Source organism: Leopardus geoffroyi, chromosome E3 (genome assembly GCF_018350155.1).
Source record: "Leopardus geoffroyi isolate Oge1 chromosome E3, O.geoffroyi_Oge1_pat1.0, whole genome shotgun sequence".
Lineage (NCBI taxonomy): Eukaryota > Metazoa > Chordata > Mammalia > Carnivora > Felidae > Leopardus > Leopardus geoffroyi.
Genome location: NC_059340.1, coordinates 14921163 through 14946208, shown reverse-complemented (window position 1 = coordinate 14946208; position 25046 = coordinate 14921163). Strand labels below are relative to the sequence as shown.

Here is a 25046-nt window from a genome sequence, read left to right as displayed (position 1 = left end):
GAAGACATTATGACAGACTTCGCGCCTAAATATTTAGCACATATTTCCTAAGAACAATTACATTCTTCTACATGACCACAGTACAACGATCATACCCAGGAAACTTAACATTGATATACTAAAGTACATACAGACGTCCCCCCCTCCAAGATTTCCTTGAGTATGGCCATAATTGCCGTAATGTCCTCTATAGTTGTCTGTTTGTGTTAAACCCAAGCCTTGCATAAACGGGTAGATTGATTTCTTGCTTCTATCATCCTTCCTTAATTGGTTTTAACATGGCGACGTCTAAATTTCCATTATTCCTTCTACGCTTATGAGGTGGCATTCCTCTTGGAAGACAATACATACAGTGTGGTACCATTTATATGGAGAGATAGCAAACATCTGTACTGTATCTCTGGGAAAGACACACAGGTACTAAGAGTGCTTGCTGGATACAGGAAAAGCAGAAGATCCAGAAGAGGTGGGAGAGATGTTTTACTGCATACTGTGCTTTTACTTTGGAATTTTGAACCGTGTGCGGGGAATTAGAGATGGATTGGGAATGGGGTCGAGGAAGCCAAAAATGATTCCAAAGCGATCTGGCTTTCAAAAGAGAGGGTTATGCCAATTATTGAACTAAAAGCTACAAATAGAAGTCATCAGACTTCCCAGGGTTGCTGGGACATAGGGAGGAATGCAGTCCTAAGCTCAGCAGAGGGACGGGCCAGAGGCAGGAAGAGACACTGGGCCTTTCAGTGGGGGAAGAAGGAAGAGAGGATACAAGGCGCGTGCCCCAAAGGTGGCAGGTTTGTCGAGTGGGTAGCAGTTAACTATCATTTTTACATTTATTGACTTTGCTACTGATGACAGATTGAGAGAAATCAATAAAGTGCGCTTTTCTTTGGTTCAAATGTTTTAAAAGACTGAGGTCACGCAGACGAGGATCAGAATGTCAACGTCATTATACTGCGTCCAGAATTAGATCATTCACCACCTGGCCAGTTGCAGGAGGTGATGGACACACGCAAGCTCAAGGCCAAACAGTGCGAGACAGGAGGGCAGGCTGAGCTGCCAGTCCTTTTCATTCCTCCAAATTTACCGACCAGAGAAGTGGGTGATGAAGCAGAGGGTTAATTACACTCAAATTGATATGACTCCACGTGGGAACATGAAATCCAAGAAAAGGAGTTTTCCGACCACTACCTCTCCCCTCGGTATTCCTATGAACATGTTTATTTCTCTACACTTCTGCCGATACTGGGTGTCACGATTATGTTTAATTTTTACCTACTGGTTGAGCTAAAAATGTTATCTCATTATGGAAATATTTTTTTAATGTTTATTTTTATTTTGAAAGAGAGGGAGAGAACAGGGGAGGGGCAGAGAGAGGGAGAGAAAGAATCCCAGCAGGCTCCATTCTGTCAGTGCAGAGCCCCATTTGGGACTTGAACTCAGGAACCATGAGATCATGACCTGAGCCCAAATCAAGAGCTGGATGCTCAACTGACTGAGTCACCGAGGCACCCCCATCATTATGGAAATGTTTTTTAATGACAGTCCTGTGGGCCTCACTTTTGTAAATTTGGATTCAGTTGGTTTGGCATGAGTCTCCTTGGTGCATTTCAAAAGATGCAAATCTTGGGGCACCTGGCTGGCTCAGTGGATGAAGCGTGCAACTCTTGATCTCAGGGCTGTGAGTCCAAGGTCCACACTGGCAGTAGAGATTACTTTATTATTTTTTATTATTTTTTAATAAATCTTTATTTTTGAGAGGGAGAGAGAAAGAGACAGATAGTGAGTGGGGGAAGGGCAGAGAGAGAGAGAGAGAGAGAGAGAGAATCTGAAGCAGGCTTCAGGCTCTGAGCTGTCAGTACAGAGCCCGTCGCGGAGCTCGAACCCACGAACGGTGAGATCATGACCTGAGCCAAAGTCGGATGCTTAACCGACTGAGCCACCCAGGCTCCCCAACTTTAAAAAATCTTAAAAAATAAATTCTTTTTTTTTTTTTTTTAATTTTTTTTTTCAACATTTTTTAATTTATTTTTGGGACAGAGAGAGACAGAGCATGAACGGGGGAGGGGCAGAGAGAGAGGGAGACACAGAATCGGAAACAGGCTCCAGGCTCTGAGCCATCAGCCCAGAGCCTGACGCGGGGCTTGAACTCACGGACTGCGAGATCGTGACCTGGCTGAAGTCGGACGCTTAACCGACTGCGCCACCCAGGCGCCCCTTAAAAAATAAATTCTTAAATCTCATTCCTGTATTTCCCTGATGATTAGCGATGTTGAGCATCTTTTCATGTGTCTGTTTGCCATCAGATAATATATTTTTGATTCTCTTCTTTTGATTTATGTTCTATTTTTAGATCTTTGATTATTTACTGTATCAGTCAGATTGGGCAATTCTATCAATTTTGCTTTCTGTATTTTGAGCATATGTTATTAGGTTTACCCAGTTTTGGAAATGTTTTATCTTCCTGGGAAATTGACACTTTTATCATTGTGAAATGTCATTCTTCATCTTTACCTTAAAATTCATTTTGTTTGGTATTAGTATACCCATACCAGTTGTTTTTTTCAGTGATTTTTTGCATATGCCATCCTTTCATGTTAAAAACTCCTATGTCCTCATATTTATTGTGTATTTATTGTAAACAGAATCTCCTTGGACATGTTTATATTAGCGTTTAACAATCTTTGTCTTGATGTTAGAATACATTTTGCCTGGTGATATGGATGGTGACTACTGATTATTTTGGATTTCAATCTATAATCTTACTATTTGCTTTTTAGTCATCTCATCTGTTCTACGTTCTCCATTAACTCCTTCCTTCCCTTTGATGGAATGCATTGTGTTCTTATTCTTCCATTTCCCGCTTACGAATGATATGCTCTCATTATTTTGTTAGTGATTGACCTAGAGCTTACAACATGTACCCTGGACCCCCTGGTACATATCCTAAATTAGTACATTTATCACTGTTACAATGCAAGGAGCCAAGAACACTCTTTGACCCCATTTACCCAACTTCCACCTTTTGTGCAATTGTCACGTATTTTATTTCTTCATGAATTTAACAACCGACGGATCATTATTAAGATTATTATTATTAGATTCAGACATAATAATTGTTATTTAGATTTACCACATATTGACCATTTCCAGTGTTCTTTATCTTTCTGTCTCCATTCTTCCATCAGGAATCATATTTCCATCTGTGTGAACAGCTCACTCTAATACTTCTTTTAGGATGGGGGTTGATGACAAATTCTCTACCTGTGTGTCTTAAAATGTACAAATTTCATCTTAAAAAAGCTTTTTTTCAATCACATTTGTTGGACTTTACTTTTTTATTTGTTTTTTCTTTTAAAAGCAATCTCATTGAAAACAATTTAATAAAACACACTCACCTTAAGTGTATAGTTGGACAAGTCTTGACCAATGTACACAAATTTGTAACCACCATCATAATCAAGAGATAATAAGCATTTTCATCAATCCAAAACATTCCTTTTGGCCCCTTTGCAGTCAATCTGTTTCCTAGGCATCCGTTAATTTATTTCTGTCACCGTAGATTTATTTTACCCGCTAGACTTTCATAAGAATGAAGTAATATTGTACATACTCTTTTGTGTATGGCTTCTTTCATCCAGAATGATGTTTCTGAGATTCAACTAATGCTGTTGTGGGGATCTAGTTTATTCCTGTAATTGCTGAGTATACTTCAGAATCTGTTCATCCAGTCACCTATTGAGAAACATTTGGATTGTTTCTGGTTTTTAACTGTTGTGAAGAAAGATGCTATGAACATTCATGTGAAAGTCATATTGTGGACTTTATTTCTCTAAGAAAAATACCTAGAACTGATATTGCTAAATCATAAGGTAATTGTGTGTTTCACTTTATAAAAAAACTGATAAACAGTTTTTCAAAATTGTTGAACTGTTTACATGCCCAACAGCATTATCGGAGAGTTCTAGTTGCTGTACATTGTTGCCAACACTTAGTATTGTCAGGTGTTTTAATTTTAGCCATTCTACTGGTTGTATGGGTAGCATTTCATTGTTGTTTTAATTTGAATTTCCTGATAACTTCTTTTTTTAAATTTTTTAAAATGGTTATTTATTTTTGGGAGACAGAGAGACAGAGTGTGAGCACGGGAGGGGCAGAGAAAGAGGGAGACACAGAATCCGGAGCAGGCTCCAGGCTCCGAGCTGTCAGCACAGAGCCTGACGCGGGGCTCAAACCCACAAAGTGTGGGATCGTGACCTGGGCCAAAGTCAGATGCTCAACCCACTGAGCCACCCACACACCCTGTTCCCTGATAACTTCTGATGTTGAGTACTTTTTCATGTGCTATTGGCCATTTGTATATCTTGTTATTCTAATCATTTGTCCATTAAAAAAATTAAGTTGTATATTTTCATTTTATTGAGTTGCAAGATTTCTTGACATATTGTTGATATAAGTGCTTTTCCAGATATGTATGGCATTATATATGTTTTATATATAAATAGTTTATATATGTGTGTATTTTATAAGTAGTATATATATACATGTGTGTATTATATATACGTAATTATATACATATATACCTATATACATATATACCTATATATGTACCTATGTATAGGTATATATGTATATAATTTTCTCTGTGACTTGTCTTTTCAGTTTTTTCAAAGGTGTCTTCTGAAGAGTAAAAGATTTTAATTTTGATGAAGTAAATTATTAATATTTTTCTTTTATTGTTTGTGCTCTTTGCGTCTTATTTAAGAAATTTCTACTTACTCAAGGTTGCAAAGATTTTTTTCCTATGTTGTCTTATAAAAGTTTTGTGGCTTTAGCTTTTACATTGATTAATTTTTTTACGTTTATGTATTTATTTGGAGAGAGAGAGTGAGGGAGGGAGGGCCAGAGAGAGAGTAAGAGAGAGAGAATCCCAAGCAGTCTCTGCACTGTCAGTGCAAAGCTCCATGTGGGGCTTGAACTCCCAAACTACGAGATCATGACCCGAGCTGATGTTGGATGCTTGACCAGTCGAGCCACCCGGGCACTCCACATTTATTTTTTTTAAATAAAGTTTACTTATTTTGAGAGATAGAGAGTGCCCACGTGAAAGTGGGGCTGGGAGCAGAGAAAGAGGGAGAGAGAGAATCCCAAGTGGGCGCTGCACCGTTAGCTCTAGCCTGACTTGGAGCTTGATCCTGTAAATGGTGAGATAATGACCTGAACCCAAATCAAGAGTCAGACACAACTGACAGAGCCACCTAGGCACCCCTAGCTTTTACATTTAGGTCTGTGATCTATTTTGAGTGAATTTTTGTTTATGGAATAAAGTAAGTATCAAAGATCATTCATTTGCACATGAAAAACCAATTGTCCAGCATGATCTGACGAAACGACTGTCCTTTCTGCTATTGAATTAACTTGGCACTTTGGTCAAAAATCAAGTGATCACATATGTATAGGTCTACTCCTGATCTATTATGTTCCTTGGATCTGTAGGTCTATTCTTTTGCCAAAACCACACTCTCTTGATTAACTTTATACTAAATCTTGAAATCAGGTAGTCCTTTCCCACTTTCTTCTTTTTAGAAATTGTTTTGGCTATCATCTGTCCTTTGCATTTTTATACAAATTTTAGAACCAGCTTGTCAAATTCTGCAGAAAATTATGTCTAGCACTTTTATTTGGATTATGTGAAACTCATAGATCAATTTCAGGAGCATTAACATCTTAAATACATCAGAACTCCAATTCAAGTACATGTTACAGAGTTCCATTTATTTTTAATCTTGAATTCCTCTCAGCAGTGTTTTGTCGTTTTCAGTATATAGATCTTCCACTTATTTTGTTAAACTTATACCTGACGTTTTCATGTTCTTGACGCTATTGCGACTGGTACTATTTTTCAAATTTCATTTTCCAGTTGCTTCTTTGTGATTTTTGATTTTGACTTTCTGAAGTCACTTATTAGTTCTAACAGCTTTTCTTACAGATTCCTTAAGATTTTTTTACATATATGATCATGTTGACTTTGAATAAAATGTTTTGCCTTTATCAATCCGTGTGCATTTTATTTCTTTTAATTAACTTTTTTCACTGGCTGGGCCTCCAACAAATGTTCACAGATGCCTTGTTCCTGGTTTTACAGGGACAGCATTCAATCTTTGACCATTGGGAGGATGGTAGCTATGCAGTTTTTTTTAGAGATGCCCTGTATCAAGTTCAGGAAGTTTCCTTCTATTCCTACTTTTATGAAAGTTTTCATCATGAATGGGTATTGGATTTTGTCAAGCACTTTTTTTGCATGCATTCGGATGATCATGATTTTTTTCTTCTCTGAATATGATAAACTATACTAATTAATGTTTAAAAATTTAAACCAACTTTGTATGCCTGAGAAAAACTCTGTTTTGTCACGATGTATGATTCTTTTTCTACATTCCTGGGTTTAGTTTGGTAATATACTGTTACGTCCTTGACATTTACAATCATTTTATTGTCTCGTAAGATCTTGATCTGATTTTGTCAATAGGGGAACACTGACCTCATAAAGTGACTTGAGATACATCACCCTTTATTTTATGAGAGGTTTTTATAAGATTGATATTTGTTCTTCATTAAAGATTTGTTAGGGTTCATCAGAGTAGTCTTCTGGGCATAAAGGAATTTGGTTTTGTTTTTGGAATTAGGTTGTTAATTATGAATTAAATTTCTTTAAAAGAGGGGCGCCTGGGTGGCACAGTCGGTTAAGCGTCCGACTTCAGCCAGGTCACGATCTCGCGGTCCGTGAGTTCGAGCCCCGCGTCGGGCTCTGGGCTGATGGCTCAGAGCCTGGAGCCTGTTTCCGATTCTGTGTCTCCCTCTCTCTCTGCCCCTCCCCCGTTCATGCTCTGTCTCTGTCCCCCAAAAAATAAATAAACGTTGAAAAAAAAATTAAAAAAAAATTTCTTTAAAAGATACAGGATTGTTTGGATTTTCTCTCTCTTCGTGGATCTGTTTTATTAATTTGTGTTTTTCAAAGAATTCTTCTATTTTAGTTGTCAACGTTTTAGGAATAAAGTTGTTTGTAATATTCTTTTGTTATTTTCAGTGTCTTTTGGATCTTTAGTACAGCCCCTTTCATCTTGTCTAATCTGCTAATTTATGCTTTCTCCATACTTTTAAATTGGCTTAGAAATTTATCAATTTTATTGACATTTTCACTGATTTTTCTCTATTGTGTGCCCATTTTTCATTTCATTGATTTCTGTTCTTTGTTATTTCCTTTGTCCTATTTTATTTGGATTTATTTCGATGTTCTTTTTCCAGCTTAAGGTGGAACCTTAGAAAATTAGTTTGAAACCTCTCATCTTTTTCTAAAATAAGCACTTTAAGCTAAAATTTTCCCTCTAAGCACTGTTCTAGCTGTATCCCACAAATTTTAACACACTGTGTTTTCATTACATTCGGTTCGCAATATTTTTAAACCTCCTTTGTGATTTACTCTTTGACTCCTGCATTATGTAATACTGTATTTTACTCATAAACTTGGAGATTTTTCCAGGTGTGTTATTGTTATTGATTTCCAATTTATTTCCATTGCAGCCAGAGAGTGTTTTCTGTATGATCTCAATACTTTTGAATTTATTGAGAATTGTTCTGTGGCTCAACATACAGTCTGCCTTTTATGAACAGTCTATGTGTGCTTGAGAAGACTGTATCCTTAGTGGTCAATGCAGTGCTCTATAAATTGAATTTGGTTGCGTTATTTGCTAGTGTTTGACAAATCTTCTATATCTTTACGTGTTTGATTCATTACTGAGGGAGGTGTGTTAAAATTTCCCATTTGTTGTTTTCTTTATATGGTGTACATCGTGTATTTTAAAACTTTGTTATAGTTACACTTGGATTGTTGTCTTTTCTTAACGAATTGATCCTTTATGATTATGAATTAACCCTATTGATTTTGGGCCATACTTCTTGTCTGATATTAATATAGCTGTTCCAGTTTTCTCATGATTAATATTTTCCTGATATTTTTCCATCCTTAAACTTTTAACCCATTTGTGTATGTATTTGTATATTTAAAGAGCATTTTTTTGTAAATAGTGTATGATTGGGTCTTATTGTATTTTATCTAGCCTGATGGTCTCTGCCTTTTAATTGTAGCATTAGACTCTTTACATGTAATTCACAATAGGTTTAGGTTTAAATCTGACATCTTGCTGTTTCTTTTCTGTTTTGTTCCTTGTTCACTTTTTCCTCTTTTCATGCCTTCTTTGCTATTAATTTTTTTCAAATATGCCCTTTTATCTCTTACATTTGAGATTATTTGCCCCATCTCTTTTTGCTCTAGGATTTACAGTATGTACCTTTAACATACAGCAGTATAATATCAAATCATATTACATTATTTGATGAATAATTTAAGTACTTTATAACAATACACTTTTATTTCCTCCCTCCCATATTCTTGTGCTTTTTTTGTCCTATACGTTTTATTTTATACATATAAGTTCCATAATACATTCGTATTAATTTTTCTTTGAACAAGCAGCTATCTTTTAAAGAAATTTAAAAATGAGAAAAAAAATTGCTTGCATTTACTCACATATTTATCCATTTCTAGCTTTATTCATTCCTAAGTTTTGATCTGTTATCATTATACTTTAGCCTGGAAAGTACAAATCCTTTTGCTTTTTGTTTATCTAAAAAACTTAATTTCGGGGCACCTGCGTGGCTCTGCTGATCTTCGGCTCAGGTCATGATCTCACGCTTTGTGAGTTCCAGGCCCACGTCAGGCTCTCTGCTGTCAGCACAGAGTCCGCTTGGGATCCTCTGTCCCCCCCTCTCTCTCTGCCCCTCCCCCCTCTCAAAAATAAATAAAATAATTAAAAGAAAAGAATATTTTAAAAAGTTTCAATTTCACTTTCACATTAGAAGAATATTTTTGTTGTCTTTTATAGTCAGGGTGCTGTTCAATTGTCCTCTGGCTTGCATTATTTCTGAAAACGAGTTAGTTGATTCTTATCTCTGTTCTCTTGACACAATGTATCTTTTTCCTCTGGATGCTTTAAGATTTTCTCTGATAGTGGATTTCAGCAAGTTGGTTATAATGTACCATGGTGTGGTTTTCCATTTTATCCTGCTTGAGGTGCATAAGCCACTTGGATCTGTGTATGTATAGCTTTTATCAAATTTGGAAAATTTCAGCCATTATTTATTCAAATCATTTTGCCTTATTTACTCTCCATACACATACACCTCATGTATTAAAATCGAACATATCTTAGATTGCTTTATATTGTCCTACAAGTCAGTCATTTTTCTTCTTGTGCTTTGGTTTCTATTACTGTGTTTTCAAGTTCATTTTCTTTTTTTCTATGGTATCTAATCTTATATTAAGTCTCTCAGTAAACTTTTATTATTAAATATTATATTTTTCAGCTCTAGAATTTCATTAGCTTCTTAAAAATAGTTTCTATTCTTTTCTTCATTGTGTTTATATTTTTCTTTAAATCCTTGAGCACATTTATGATAGCTATAGGAAAGCCCTTGTCTGCTAATTCCATCATTCCCAGTATTTTTGCTTCTGTTTCTATGGACACTGTGAATGTTACATTGTAGAATCTCTGAATTTTGCAGTTGTTCTTAGGAGTTTTGAAATTTGTTTGTTAGGCGGTTAAGTTACTTGAAAATTAGCTTGACCCTTTTGATGGTTTTTAAAGCTTTGTGAGGGCAATAAAATACCCTAATACTAGTTTATTCCAACTACTAAGGGGCAATCTACCTAGAGTCTCTACTGTAATCCCGGGTGTTTTCCCCACTCGGGTCCATCAGAACTTGAATGCCTCCCAGTTCTTCATTACCTCTAGAAATTGTTCAACTTGTGGCTCTCCACCTTTGCCTGACCACATGGAATTTTTCCTATACATGCAGGTCTTAGTTATTAACCAGGAACTCAAAATAATCCCTAGAAAGATTTTCTCAGCTCTTTTATGTGCATAGCTCTCTCTCTTCAGTTCTCTGCTTGACAAATTCCAGCTGCCCAAGCCTCCATGAACTCTGATCTCTATCTACTCAAGTCAACGAGACCACTGTGCTCCATTTTGGTTTCTTTTTCCTTTACAATGGTACAGAAAAATGCCTCCAGGCAGAAAGCTGGACGATGGTAGGGCTCATCTCATTTGTTTCTCTTCTCAAATGGATCAGAGTCCTGTACTGGCTGTCGTCCAATTATTGAAAACAGTGAATTCATATATTTTGTCTAGCGTTCTAATGAACAGTCGGGGGCAAGACTGGTACTAGCTCAGAAGCAAAACTTCCTCAGGTTTCTTTTTAATGAGTATTTTCACCGCATTCAGAATTTTAGGTGTACAGTTCTATTCTTTTAGCATGCCAAAGATTATGTCAACGGTTGTAAGTTACACTTTTTATCATTTCTGTTGAGATGTCATTGGCTGTTATTTTGAAAGTTGTGCATGTGTGTGTAAAGGAAAAAGGAACTAGCTTTTCTTTTTTTTTTTTTCAACGTTTTATTTATTTTTGGGACAGAGAGAGACATAGCATGAACGGGGAGGGGCAGAGAGAGAGGGAGACACAGAATCGGAAACAGGCTCCAGGCTCTGAGCCATCAGCCCAGAGCCTGACGCGGGGCTCGAACCCACGGACCGCGAGATCGTGACCTGGCTGAAGTCGGACGCTTAACCGACTGCGCCACCCAGGCGCCCCTCTTTTTTTTTTTTTTAAAAGAATGTTATAATTGAAGTATAGTTGACATACAATGTCATATTAGTTTCAGGTGTATAACATAGTGATTCCACAATTTTATATATTACACGATGCTCACCATAAATGTAGTTACAATCTCACCATGCAGTATTATTACAATATTATTGTCTATATTCCCTTTGCTGTACTTTTTATTCTGTGACTTAATTTGAGTGCAGCTGACACACAATAGTACATTAATTTCAGGTGTATAATATAGTGCTTCAACAAGTTTATACACAATGCTATGCCCATAAGTGTAGCTACCATCTGTCACCGTATAACACTATTACAGTATCATTGACTATGTTATATATTATATATTATATGTTATATTATGTTATGTCTTATATTCCCATGACTTATTCATTCCATAACCAGAAGCTGTATATCCCACTCCTCTTCATCCGTCTTTCCCATCCCCGTTTCCCTCTCCTCTCTAGCAACCATCAGTTTGTTCTCTGTACTTACAGGTCTGATTCTGCTTTTTGTTTATTTATCATTATTTTTAGATTCCACATATGAGTGAAGTCATATGGTGTTTGTCTTTCCCAGTCCAACTTATTTCTTAGGTGAAGCTACTGTGGAAAACATATGGATATGCTTCAAAAAATTAAAAATAGAAATGCCATATGATCCAATAACTCCACTGCTGGATATTTATCCAAAGAAAATGAAACATTACTTCGAAAAGATATTTGCATCCCTATGTTTATTGTGGAGCTATTTACAGTAGCTGAGATATGGAAGCAACCTAAGGGTCCATCATTAGATGAACGTATAAGGAAGACACACACACACACACACACACACACACACACACACACACACTGGAATATTATGCAGCCATAAGGATGAGGCTCTGTCATTTGTGACAACATGGATGGACCTAAAGGGTATTATGCTAAGTGAAGTAAGTCAGACTGAGGGAGACTGGCTTCTGTTAATCTTTTGTCTTTGGTTTTTGAAAGTCTCATGATGACTATCTCTGTGTGGCTTTCTTTGAACATATCCTGCTTAGAGTTTCGAAGATTTCCTGGATCTGTGGCTCAATATCTCTCTCAGTTTTGCAAAATTCTCAGCCAATACTGCATCTACCCCATTCTTTCTCTCCAAACGTCAATTATATGTTTGTCTATTCACCGTATTCTATGTGTCTCTTAAGCTCTTTTTTCTATCTTTGATTCTTTCTTCTCTTTGGTAGTATATTTTCTACCAAACTAATGAACAGTTCAGCAATCTCTTTCGTTTTGTTGAATCTGCTTTAAGCACATCCAGTGAGCTATTATATTTGTTATTTAATGATTATTATTATTATTTAATTCTGTTTTTAAAATACATTCTAGTTCTTCCCTGGTGAATTCTTTGTCTTACCATTTATTTTCTTGAAAATTTATCTCAATTTGGTTGTTTGTTATTTCTACATCTCCAATATCTGGATCTCCTATGGTTTTCTTGTCTGTTTGTTCACCAGTTTTCCTTAATTTGCCTGTCACCTGCTATGCTTGGCAATTTTGGATTAAATGCCAGCTATTATATATGATATATTACAGCGTCTCTACGTGTTTTTCTGTCCCCTCAGAGAGATTGAAATTCTCATCTGGCAGACAGAACACATGCAGATCACCTTTTGCTGACCAATAATTGAGATAGTCTGAAGATGGACTTGACTCTCCAAAGGCTTTTGCTCTGTCCCTTGTCTTTGTGGATAGTCTTTCAAGAGCTTCACCTGAAACGCTGGGGGCTCATCAGTCCCCTTCCTCCTTGGTAGGCTGTGACCTCCAAGTTTTGTTCTGCAGGCCCCTGAGACTCCTGCATAGTCTTCTTCACGGTGTACCCTCTTGGTCACTGGGGGTTCTCTTCTTTACCTCTCACCCCACACAGCTTCAAAGGAGGCACCTTTCTTTAGGGGGAAAGCAGAGCAGACCGATGCTTTCACTTTTCTGAGCGTTTCTTTCCCATGCATTTTTGTCCCTCAGGTCCTAGCTGTCTCGGAAGTGCTGAAACCTGATCGTTTTCTCTCTATGCCTCTGATACGCCCAAAAACCTCAAAATCCCTTGAGGTAGTCCTTTCCTTTTAGCCTTACAAGTTTTTGAGTATTTTTTTAAAGAAAAAGTAAAAAGCCATTTTTTCCCTCACCTGTTTCATTAGGAAAATATTTTTCTTTTACTTTCATACATGATAACAACCTCACTGGATGAATTAACTCTGGGTGATAACATTTTACCTTCTAAGTTTGTGGGTTCATTTTTATTTTGTGATCTAGTGTTACTCCTGAAGCCAATCTTGATTTTTTTTTCCCTTTGCTGGTAACTTCTTTTTTCTTTGTTGATAATTTGAATTTGTCTTTATCCTAGATATTAAAAGAACTATCAGCATAAGCGTCAATATAATCTCTTTCCATTAATAAGCCTGTAATAGAGTAAACCTTGGTTATTTTTTTAAGGGTAGAGTGTGTTATTCATTTTGTAGGTATATACTACATATTTACTTCTTCGAAATAAAATAAATGCAGGACATGTTTTCCTCATTAAAAAAATCAGCGGAGGGGCGCCTGGGTGGCTCGGTCGGTTAAGCGTCCGACTTCGGCTCAGGTCATGATCTCACGGTCCGTGAGTTCGAGCCCCGCGTCGGGCTCTGTGCTGACAGCTCAGAGCCTGGAGCCTGTTTCAGAGTCTGTGTCTCCCTCTCTCTCTGCCCCTCCCCTGTTCATGCTCTGTCTCTCTCTGTCTCAAAAATAAATAAACGTTAAAAAAATAAAATAATAAAATAAAATAAAAAAATAAAAAAATCAGCCAATATTAAAAATATTTGTTGTAGAGCATGTATATAATATATCTAAAAAGTGGAAGTCTCTCCAATATTGATTCTTTAGTCAGGTAACAGATGGCATTACAATCATAGTCTGTGCAGATACATTGCGTATATATGGATGCCACATACAAAGCTTTCTTTCTCAAAAATGGTATCATGTATGTTATTTTACAATTTGCTTTTCCCACTTTACAACATAGTCTGGACTCTTTTCAAGGTAGCAAATCATTCGGGTTATCTGTTGCCATGTAACAAATCATCCCAAAACGAAGTGGCTTACAACACCATTTTATTACTCCCTCTTTTAGTCTGTGGGTCAGGAATTGAGACAGGGAACAGCGAAGATGGCTTGTCTCTGCCCTACAGTATCTTGGGCCTCAGCTAGGAGGACTCTTGCAGCAGGGGCTAGAATAGTTGGAGACTGTCCAGGCCTTCCTTCCTTCCTTCCTTCCTTTCTTCCTTCCTTCCTCCCTTTCTTCCTTCCTTCTCTTCTTTCTTTCCTCTCACTTTCCTTCTTTCTTTCCTTTCACTTTCTCCTTCCTTCTTTCCTTCCTTCCCTCCTTTTGCTTCCTTCCTTTCTCCCTCCCTCCCTCCCTTCCTTCATTCCTTCTTTCCTCTCTCTTTTTTCTTCCCCCCTCCCTTCACACACCCTCTCTACACAGGTAGCTTGGGCTGCCTCACAAAATGTAACCGGACTTCTTACAGAGTGACTCTGGGCTCCACGAGAGTGTTCCAAGGGCCAGGAAATGAAAGCTTGCAATGTCTTTAGTCCTAGGCCTGGAAATGGGCACAGAATAACTTCCGTATTCTATTTAAAAAGCAATAGATTCTGTTCAGATTCAAGGGAGATGTAGGGAGATGTAGATCCCAGCTCTTGAAAAGAGGAATATCAAAGCGTTTGTGGCCATATTTAATCCACCATACTAAAAATTTATTTACATTCTTCCTACATGAAAAACACCCAGAAACATCTAAAAGCTTCGGAAAGTTTCATCTCCTCCGGCCTCAGGCTCAGGCTCAGGCTCGAGGTCCTGGATCTGTTCATCTAGAGCAGGTTCAGGCGTAGATGAGGCTCCGTGGGTGAAGTTCTTCTCCATCTGCAGATCTGTGAACCCCTCCCTGCTCTTGCTTAAATGCTCAACGTACACAGGTGAGGCAGAAACTGTAACAGGCATCGCATTCACTAAGGGAGGATGTGGAAGCTATTTTCCGTAGCAGTCACTGATCCAGAGCAGCACGGAAATCCGGCTGGAAATACGTCATTAGTTCCTTAACTGGGGCCTGGTCCTACCCCTTGGGAGTGATCCTTGACTCTTGCCTTTACACTGCGGACTTTTGGACTCTCGGTTCCACTCTTGAGTCATCATCTGTCTTCCATAAGAAACGGCAGCCTGTTTACATGTTTGCAGCCTGTTTGCTGCCTTTAGAGGATCGTGGATCCAACGGTCTCCTTTCCTTTTGTGCTGTCTCTGTCACTTTTTGTCCCAAGCTAGTATACTTTCTTTACACCACTGAAGACTTCCTTTGCTTCAAATTATAATTCATCCAGGAGACAAAAGCCAGACTTGCATATTTCTTTAAGAATAGGTCCTTCTCTCTCTTCAGCTCCTGGTGAGGGTGCTAAGGGGCCATGTCTCTCAGATTCTTCGAAGCTCTTCCCCGCATGCTCAGATTCTTAGAAGCTCTTCCCTGAATGCCCTTAAAAATGTGTGAGGTCTTAAAGGATCTTATAGCCCCACCCTTAACTTAATCTTTTTCGGAGACCACATTTTACTGCTCTAGATTTGTAAACTGTTGCTCGGAGATGCTAGAACGAACCAGCATGTTCTGGTTCTTTCCATTTCCTCTAAATTCTACTAAAGAATAGTGTCTTCTTTAACGCATCTGTGCTTGTCTTTTATCATAGGCATCCAGAAAAACTCTTTTGGCCCTTTCTGTATTCTACTTGGAAACCTCCCTTGTCAGATACATGAGTTCATTAGGTACCTTCCCATGTGTCACATTATTATCCTGAGGCAGCTTTGACTTAAAACAGTCTTTCAAGGGGCGCCTGGGTGGCGCAGTCGGTTAGGCGTCCGACTTCAGCCAGGTCACGATCTCGCGGTCCGTGAGTTTGAGCCCCGCGTCAGGCTCTGGGCTGATGGCTCAGAGCCTGGAGCCTGTTTCCGATTCTGTGTCTCCCTCTCTCTCTGCCCCTCCCCCGTTCATGCTCTGTCTCTCTCTGTCCCAAAAATAAATAAACGTTGGAAAAAAAAAAATTAAAAAATAAATAAATAAATAAATAAATAAATAAATAAAACAGTCTTTCAAGGCACGGCTGTTGCCTATGGTTCAATCCCAAGGCCAGTGTTTCTAGTTTTTGCTATAGCGGTAGTAGGCTTCCAGGTACCAAAGTTTGTTCCACTGATCCTTCCTTACCCTCTACCCTTGGGTGTCTTGGGCACTGAAAGTAAATGTGTTCATTAAGAGTAAAAGCAAAGGAGCGCCTGGGTGGCTCAATCGGTTAAGCGGCTGACTTCAGCTCAGGTCATGATCTCACGGTTCGTGAGTTCGAGCCCCGCGTTGGGCTCTTGTGCCGACAGCTCAGAGCCTGGAGCCTGCTTCGGATTCTGTGTCTCCTTCTCTCTCTGTTCCTCCTGTGCTCGTGCTCTGTCTGTCTCTCTCAGAAATAAATAAAGATTAAAAGAATCTGAAAAAAAGTAAAAGCAAAGAAGGAAAGATAGGGGAAGGGATGAGGTAGAGGCAGGAATGACTTTGGCCATGTCAGAAAATGATGACCATGTGGTAAGGCTGCTATTTATCCAGGTGTCCGGTTTGTAACTCTGAGTCCCAAAGCCAGGTGGTAGAATGAAGTTATTGCCTATCCCTAGCTTTCGCCCGGAGGGCTGTATTGTTCTGGGTTGGAGAGAATACTTATGTAAATCCAGCTACAAATGCAAGAGAAAGGGCAGTCCTTCTTCCCACCCACTTTTTTCTAGGTTGCTTTTAGCTTCCATTCTGCTAATCAGCACAAGAGTTTCTTTGGCATTTTAATAGGAAGGAAAAGACACATGCCTGACCCTTCATAAATATATATCGAATGAAAGTTGGGGCAAGGGTATCAGGGCCTGTTGAACCTACACACTCACCCTGGAAGTCTCAAAATAGTCATTGTCGGTAAGAACCAGGAAACTGCCTTTGGCATGCTTGCCGAAGTCTGCCACCTGGCTTCTCTAGTTTTTGAGGTCTGCAGAGATTAGTATCTGGGGACGAAACCCAAGGTAATGTCTTTGGTATGTATTAACTACTCACTAATCATGACAACAGCCAACGTTTGTTGAAAGCTTACTTTCTGCCTAGAATTTATTTGTGTAGCTCCTCTATACGGGAACTATTGCACACGATCACATTTAACCTTTGCAACAGCCTTATAGAGTAGATGCTGTAATCATTCCCATTTTACAGACGAGGACAGCGAGCTTTAGAGAGAACAAGCTGGCCCAAATCCCCACAGGCAGGAAGCAAGGGCAGAGAACTTCTGCCGACGTATCCTATTCTGGTTAAATGGTGGCCCCTGTATTCTACCAGGAACTCCGTCAGGTGTGTGTTGTTAAAATTCAATCAAGTAAGTTCGAAGCTCTAATTTGCTTCGTTGAATGATCCGTGAATCGGGCAGCGTCCCATCCGGCAAGCAGAGAGGCATTCTGAGGGGTTGCCCAAAATGGAAGGGTTTTCTAGATGGAAGGTAGGGGCAAGAGAGTTATTAGCAAAAGGAAAGGATTATTCCAGGTCAGACCTGCTTTCTAGGGGGAAAAGCTGGGGTCTTATCATGCAGATGACCTCATCTTCTTTTGGGGGCTGGAGAGGGCCCCGGGAGTGGACTCATTGGTGTGGATTGACAAATTCCTGGCCAACCTGTTAAGATTACATTTCCAGGGGAGGTTAAAACTGCACTTACATTGGGGATTTGGCAACTCGGTCTCAGTGACACCATTTTGGGCCTGCAGTTTCCTACCTCTTCCCCCTCCCCCCCCCCCCACCTCCTCCTTCTCCTTCAACAGTATATAGTCTTGCCAAGGGGCTTTGGTGACCCGGTTGCCATGCAGAAAGGGACAAAACAATCGCTTACAGAAAGCAACAGATTGTTAGAAAATGATGCAGTTTTCATCCAAATGAAGGGATCACAGGAAAACATCACCGACTCTGTTGGTTCATCTGCCAACAGCTCTTCATGACAACCCCTGAAAACGACTTCTACGCGCATCTGAACTAAGGACAAAGGACGCAGCCAGTGGCTCAACAACATAATTTGGGAAGCAAGACTGGCTCAAGAAAAGACAGTAATAACGCAGGGTAGCAAATGCTAAATGCCAGAGGACTGGTGCCCGCAATGAATATTATGAAGGCTCAGGGGAACCATACCCAGGCTGCAGGCCTGGCGAGGAGGGGACCCTGATTAACTTGCGTGTCTGGCTGGCAGGGCCATTTCCCACATTCCCTTGGCAGCTGCCCCAGCCAGCAGAGAGGTGATTGCTGAGCTGTTTGGACCAGAGGCTTATGGCAGTGTCGCCTGCTCGGTTGCTGATTGGTGTGAGAATTTTCAGATACACCTTTTCTTTGGTCCTGGGAATCGGAGGCATCTGAGCTGGTGAGCGGTCTTTCTGCCACCTAGAGGGGGGCAAGAAACTTGGGACGGTGGAAAGGAGGGTGCAGTAAGGAAAGACTAGCTTGCTCCAGCCAGGTGGGTTGTTCCTTACCCCTTTGGCACACTCCTGGGAGGAGCAGAAAGGGACTGGCAGGCACCTGACTCTGTCTACTGGACAGTCTGAGACCCATCTCGGTGTTTTGATTCTTTCTTTTACCTGAGGACACAGACCTTCGTGGCAATGCGTGTTCTGTCAGCTTCCGGGCACAGGAGAGGTAGACTGGTGGAGACTGGAAAGTTGACTGGGGACTGAGCTATAATGTTGTCCTCGAGGCACGGGGCAGACAGAAAAAGGGTCTGAGGACGGACTTGGCGGAGGTCAGCACCGGGCGGTTACACAGAGTCTTTGAGAGTTCTAACTCACACCTGTGTCCAAACGCCCTTTCCCCCTCATCGGGTCCATTCTGTGACCTTGGAAAGGGAAATGGGGGCCAAACCAAGTGTTCCCGGGTCCCAGGGGAGCGATGGCCGCAGTCGGGCCTCCCTGGATGGTGGCAGGGGTGGGCACGCTGAATCCCCCTCCCGCCCCTGGACTCGGCCTCCCATCCTTCCCCCGGGCGGGGATGCAGGTGTGGACTGCGGCCCAAGGGTGTGGGCACCGGGGATGAAGCAGTTAAGGTGGGGGGCGCTCGGGCGAGTTGTCCAATACGGAGAAACAGCAGTTTGCCGGAGTTAACGTGGGCAGCTTCTTTGGGGAGGGAAAGAAGGAGGACCGTCTGCCAAGCTCCAGCTCGCCCCCCGCGTGTGTGCCTGTGTGTGCAGTGCGTGTGTGTGTGTGTGTGTGTGTGTGTGTGTGTGCGCGAGTGTGAGTGCGCGCGCGCCGAGGCGTTCCTCAGGTTGCGCTGCCTGGAAACCAAGGGAGCCATTGGAGAGGCGAAGGGGTGGGGGTGGGGGCTCCCCGTCCCTCGGAGCAGCCGGGGCGCGGGTGGCCGACGCGAGCCCTGGACCCCGGCTCCTGTCGCGGCCGGAGGCAGAGCGGGGACGGCGCTGCGGGCGGCCTCCAGGCCCCGGGGGGCCCGCCGGGGAGGAGCCGGGGAGGAGGCCGGAGCTGCATGGAGTTTCTAGGGCGCGCAACTCCGGCGGGGCCTCGGCCACTGGGCTCCGGGGCGCAGCGAGACAGCCGCGCACATGGGCTGAGCCCGCGCGCCGGGGCTCTGCACGGCCAGCGGGAGCGGGAGGGGTAGAGGAGCGCGCCGTGCCGGGGTGCGGGGCACGCGTCCCCAGACGGGAGCAGAGGACAAGGACAGGGAGGAGCGTGCCCGGATCGCGCTCCGAGCCGACGAGGGGCTCGCGCCGGCCCGGCGCGCGCTTGGGGAGCGGCCCGGGGCGCCGTGGGAGCCGGCGGCAGCGAGGATGCCGGCGCGGGGACGCGGCTGCCGGCTGGGGGTGTGAGCGCCAGGCTGAGCGCTGCCCGCCGGCGCCTGCGGCCGCGCCGCCCCCTCCCTGCGGGCCTCGGAGGAAGCCCCCCGCGCCGCGCGGAGGCGCCTCGGAACCCGGGCTTCGGGGCAGCGGGCCGCGCGGCCGGCCCCGGCCCAGCCAGAGGTGAGTGCCGCCGCCCGCTCGCGCCCTCCCGCGCCTTCCGCCCCCGCCTCTCCCCTCCGTCCTCGCCCCTCTCCGCGGCGCCGGAGCCCCTGCCCCGGAGCGGGCGGCCGGCCGGCCGCGGACAACGCCTCCCGTACCTGTTGGCTCCGGCGGAGGGCGCCGCGCGGGCTGGGGGCCTCCCGAGCCACCTGGCCCTCCCCTGGGGGTGGCTGCTGGCCGCCCGCCCGGGGGCGTGGGGCTGGGAAGGGCCGCGGACGTCCCGCTCGGGCGTCCCGGACCGCGCGGGCTGCAGGCTGCGCGCCGCTCGCGGAGTCCGCGGCGCCGGGGGGCCGCTGGGCTGCGCGCCCCCGGCCGCGGGCGCCCGGGCGGCGGGAAGGAAGGGGAGGAGAGGGAGCCGCACCGCAGCCCAGGTGGGAGAGCAGCGCGGCTTCCAGGTCTCCGGGAAGCCGGGGTCATGGCGATCGGGAGAGGCGGGACGCAGGGTTCCCTCCACCTCCGGCCCCCCCCTCCCCCCCCCACACCCCGGCGCGGGTTGCCAGCCCTCCGGGGCGCACGCTTCTCGCCGCCACCCGCCCGGGGTCCGCGGGCCCCGGGGAGCGCGGGATAACCCGGGAGGCCTCGGGAGTGCAGGCTGGGACCTGGCCGCTGCTCGGCCGGCCCCGGGTCCCCGGCAGTTCCCGGGTCGGGCGCCCGGGCAGGGGCAGGCTCCGGTTGTCCCGGGCAGTCCGGGTTTACGCGGCGCCCCAGCCTCCCCGGACTGGCGCGGCGGGGAGTGAACTTCCTCAGACTTGGCCTGAGGGCGCCTAGGCAGCAGCAGGTAGTTCTGGGGCGGGCCCCGGGGCCAGGGCGAGCGGAGGACGCCCCACGCCGACGGGACGGTGCTGCCGAGCGGGGACCCAGGGCCGCGTTTTGCGTCCGAGGCGCCCGCCACGTGCGCCCTCTGCCCCCACCCGCAGCAGCGTTTCCCACTGCTCTTTTTCGCTCTGAGGAGGCGTGCGTGAAGAAGGCGCCTTTCCCTGCAGTCGGTTTGAAGCCCTGAGCCCAGGTGGAAGTGTGCCTGCAGTTCCCCGGGTGCCAAGACCGGGGCGCCATCCCCAGGCCCCGAGCCTGTTTTTCCGCAGAAAAGGAGACTTTGCCGGGGGCTCGGAGATCAGCAGCCGGTGCCGCGTGTGGCCGTGCTGGGTCGTGGCCACCGGAGCCCGAGGCGTGCTAATTAATAACGACAGTCTCACGCGAATAAGATCCTCCTCCGCGTTAGAGCTAGGTGACCTTCTCTAGGAAGAATGGGTAGGTTTCTGCCCTCGGGATGTCCAGACACCCCGCATTTGTGCAAATGGGAAAACTAACTCCTAAGATTGCCCCGTTCTGCTGCTTTCACCGCTGGCTTTCAGTCAAAGAGATAAACTCTTTTTCAATCCAGGCATCAGAGCTTTGGGAAGGGTTTTAAAGCCACTTGGTGTGAAATTGTCTTGAGGCTAGAGCAGGGCTTTTTTTTTTTTTTTTAATCGAAGCTGGACTCCAGCTCTCCTCCTTGGCTTGTTGGTGGTTTGTATTTCCTCTTTGTGGGGTGGAAGGGAGTTTTGGGGGGGGGGGGACGAAGAAGGAAGTGTTGGTGGAGTCCGGATTGTATTCGCTGCTTGTTTATCTGAGGCTTTGACTGGAGTCTGAGGGGGCCACTCCGACCTCTCCTGGGCTCTGCGGTGACACCCGGTTTAGGATGCATTCCCGGAGCTGCGGAACTTTGCCAGTCTCTTGGGCGGGCGGTGGCGGCCCCCACGGATGCCCCGTGGATGCCCGGGGCTGCGTTCCCCAGCGGCCTGCGCGGGCGGAAGCCCAGCCGCGTGGCCCCCCTTTCTGAGCTCACTGCAGACACTTCAGACTAGCTGTCTGAAGACAGGCTCTGTTTACCGAGAAGCTGGTCCACAACACCCAAGTTGGTTACTGGATGTATCCACGCGGAGTAATGAAAACAAAACAGTCCGGTAACACAATCCCTAGCGTATTTGATTGGAGGAGCGCTAAATCTTCTTAGAATTGTTCATCAAGATCACCTTTCTCTGAACTCTGAGTGCTGCTCATTGCCAGTAATCAGGCCTTCGGTGCGGGTGCAGGAGAGGGGGCTCTTTAGAAAGAAAATAGTTTAATCCAGCTGGTTCCGTGGAGAAGACGACCCGCCTTCCTCGCTAAGGGGCGGCGGGGATGGGGTGGGGGGTGAGGGTGCGCGTGGGCCAGCTGCTTAGGTGAGTTGAACATTTGTCTCCACGGCGGGAGGCCTCTGATCAGGGCTTGAATATTGGGCAGGGTTGGGCTCCAGTCTAGAAATTTCTTTTCCATAGCAAGTGGTGTTGGGAGGGACAGTGTACTCCTGGGTCAACAGCTGGGGAGAGGTCTCTGTGAGCTGGTCCTTGAGCCTGGTCCTAGCTGGCCCCAGCTTTGCCAGTCCTGACCAGTACGGGCAGCCCATGCAGTGCTCATTGGGTGGCAGAAGGGGGCGCTAGTTGTTACAGTGAGATGAACTCCCAGGTTCTGGTGGGACTCGGGAGGTTTAAGGTCTTTGGCGACCTTGTCTCTGAGACCATACTTGGTACCGGGACACTCTTCCACATCTGAGTTCACGTTATCCTTGTTTTTCATATTTGGAAATTGATGCTCAGGGAGGCGAAATACCTTTCCTGAGGCTGTTGCAGCTTGTGGGTGAGAGGCAGGGTTTAGGGTTTGATTCTAAGAGGCTGGGATTCCTGAGTCTAAGCCCACAGTGCTGCTTATGAGCTGAAGAGTGTTTGAGTAGCCTCTGACCTTCCATGCCTTCTTTAGCGCCAGCCCCTTAGTGGGCACCCTGTGTTTGCTCGTCGTTCCCGACGAGGAAGCCCAGGCACCGGAGGAGCTCTGGAGGCAGGTGCCCTGCCCTCCAGGTGCGCCCACACCGGAGCCGTGTCAAGTTCCAGACCAGGTTGCTTCGATTGTAGGCTGCTGATGCTTTCTTCGCACGTTCTCTGCCTGTGCCCACGTTGGTATGGGGTAGGGGGCATCTTTGCCCTTCACTGGAGGCTTAAACTGATGTCGTCAGAGTGTCTGAAAGGTCCTCTTGTGATGGAGAACCATCAGGTAGCACCACCAGAGATAGCCTCTGATGCTTTTGAAAACAGTGTGCGTCGTGACTCTCAAGCGATCATCCTTCGTGATGGGCAGAGCCCTGGCTGATCCCTCGGTCGCTCAGTTTGAGGGTAGTTCTGAATACGGTCAGAAAGGAGGAAAACGAAAACACATTGTTGCATCCAACCTGGGGTTTTCAAAGTGAATTATGTTTTTAATCACTTAACATCTAACCAAAATGCCTTCAGTGCCTATTATGTGGTTACGGATATAGAGATGAATATGACACAGCGCCTGTCATCAAAACATTCACAGTTTAGTGGGGAAGGCAGACCATGTGTTAGGGCTACACATTTGTGAGCAGAGACGGAAGGCATCCAGCCTAGCGTGGCAGTGATGTCTGAGCTGAGCTTAAAAGATGATTGCGAAGCGGTCGGCCTTGAACGGGTATTCCAATGCAGAGGAAATAGGGCGGGCCAGGGGTGAGAGGGGCAGGAAAATGCACGGAGAATAGGAGGAAGCAGCCTGGGGTCTGCAGTTCCTGGAGCTTGAAGGTGGAGGGAGGGAGCAACAAGAGAAGAGGCCGGAACGATGCGATGGAGACCTTTGGTCAGGACTCGGGGCTCAGCCTTTCTCTGTTGGGGGTGGGCAGTGTGGTCAGATTCGAGTTTTAGGTAAGTCTGGTTGGAGACCCGGAGGAGAATGGATTTGCCGGGCAGGAGACCAGGGGCGTGGATACCAGCGAGGTTGTGGGTAACCGACAGCAACTCTGGCTGAAACCTGAGGCAACCAAAGAGACCGCAGTGGCAGTAGTGATGGGAAGTCACAGGGCTGAAGAACCAGACATGGAGCGGGGGAGAGTTAGGTGGTGGTGGGGATCTTCGAGGCAGACTTGCTTTCCGGTTCCATACCAGTGGGTACTATGGAAGCACCAATAATCTGTCAACTTTTCCATCACCTTCCTCTTCCTCCTCCTCCTCTTCCTCATTCCATTATTCTGCTACATTCCAAGCGCTCAGAGGAAATGTCCAATTAGCAGAGCTTTGGGTAGGGCATTGGGGGTGGGGAGAGGAGTTTTCTGGAATGATCCTGCTAGAAGGTGGTGGCATAGATGTTAGGTATCTCCTTCACAGGAGAGAGGACTTACTAAGTAACTGGTGTAGGGGTAGGAGAAAGGGAAGGGTGTAGTGTGGCCACTGGCTTTCCGGTTTAGGTAATGGTCTGGATAAGCAAAACAAAGGTCTGGCCAAGACTGAATAATTCACTTGTTTTCCCACAGGCGGTGCTGTGGGCCGCTGTCCATGACCAGGCTGCAGGAGAAGGTGACGACCTATTTTTGAGTCTCATTAAGGGGCCCTGCTGCTGTGAATAAGGCCTGTTTAAGTAGGTTGCTTTATCTCCTGCCCCACAAATCTGGATACTCTGAAAACATTTTCATTCATTTAACTGATACTTATTGAGCATATCTGGTTCAGGTCTGGGGAAGATGGTGAATTAGAGGTGGTGCTTTCATATTCTTGTGGTGTAACTTACAGTAAAAAGAACAAAAATCGGCAATGAGATTTGATCTGAGACAGATGGAGGTGCCACTTCCGATTGGGCGGTCAAGAAAGTTCTCAGTGAGGAGCCATATTTAAGCTGAGTAAGTTGGGAAAGATCTGGAGAAGAACTTCTGGGTGGTGGCAACAGCCAGTGCAAAGGTCCTGAGGTAGGAACAAGACGGGTGCATTAGAAGAACAGGAAGGAGGCTAATGTGGTAGAAGACGAGTTCAAAGAATCAGGGGCTCATTTATGGGGCGCCTGGGAAGTCACCTTGTAGAGTTTGGGTTTGACACTGAGTTTGATGGGGGCTGCCGGAGAGTTTCAAACGGGGGAGTGACATAATTTATGTTTTCAAAAGAGCACCCTGGCAGCTGTGCATTCTGCATGCACCATCTTGGTACAATAAAGTGGGTTTTTATCCATCAGAGTTGAAATGTAGAGTTTAAGAGTAACAGATGGAGAGAGAATGCATTGGTGACCTTAATTTAGTGGTTTCTACTGTACCAGTTAATTGAAACCACATTTCTAGTATGATTTCAGTTTTGTTTAAAAACATGGTATAGAATAATGGAAAGGAGTGGACTAAATATATTAACGCTGCTGTCCAAAGGTGTTGGCATTGCAGAT

General features: G+C 44.8%; 1 protein-coding gene across 4 annotated transcripts in view; it reads left to right on the top strand.

The window, feature by feature from the left end:
* The window catches only part of CALN1 (calneuron 1), a 539412-nt gene that overhangs the window by 83000 nt on the left and 431366 nt on the right, over positions 1-25046 (top strand). The window contains exon 1 of one of the 4 annotated variants that reach the window (XM_045461915.1): positions 19076-19784. The exons of the other annotated variants lie outside the window; for them this stretch is intronic. The gene's annotated coding sequence lies outside the window, so the exon portion shown is untranslated. Of the gene's footprint in view, positions 1-19075; positions 19785-25046 lie in introns of those variants that run through there. 4 annotated transcript variants of the gene reach the window in all.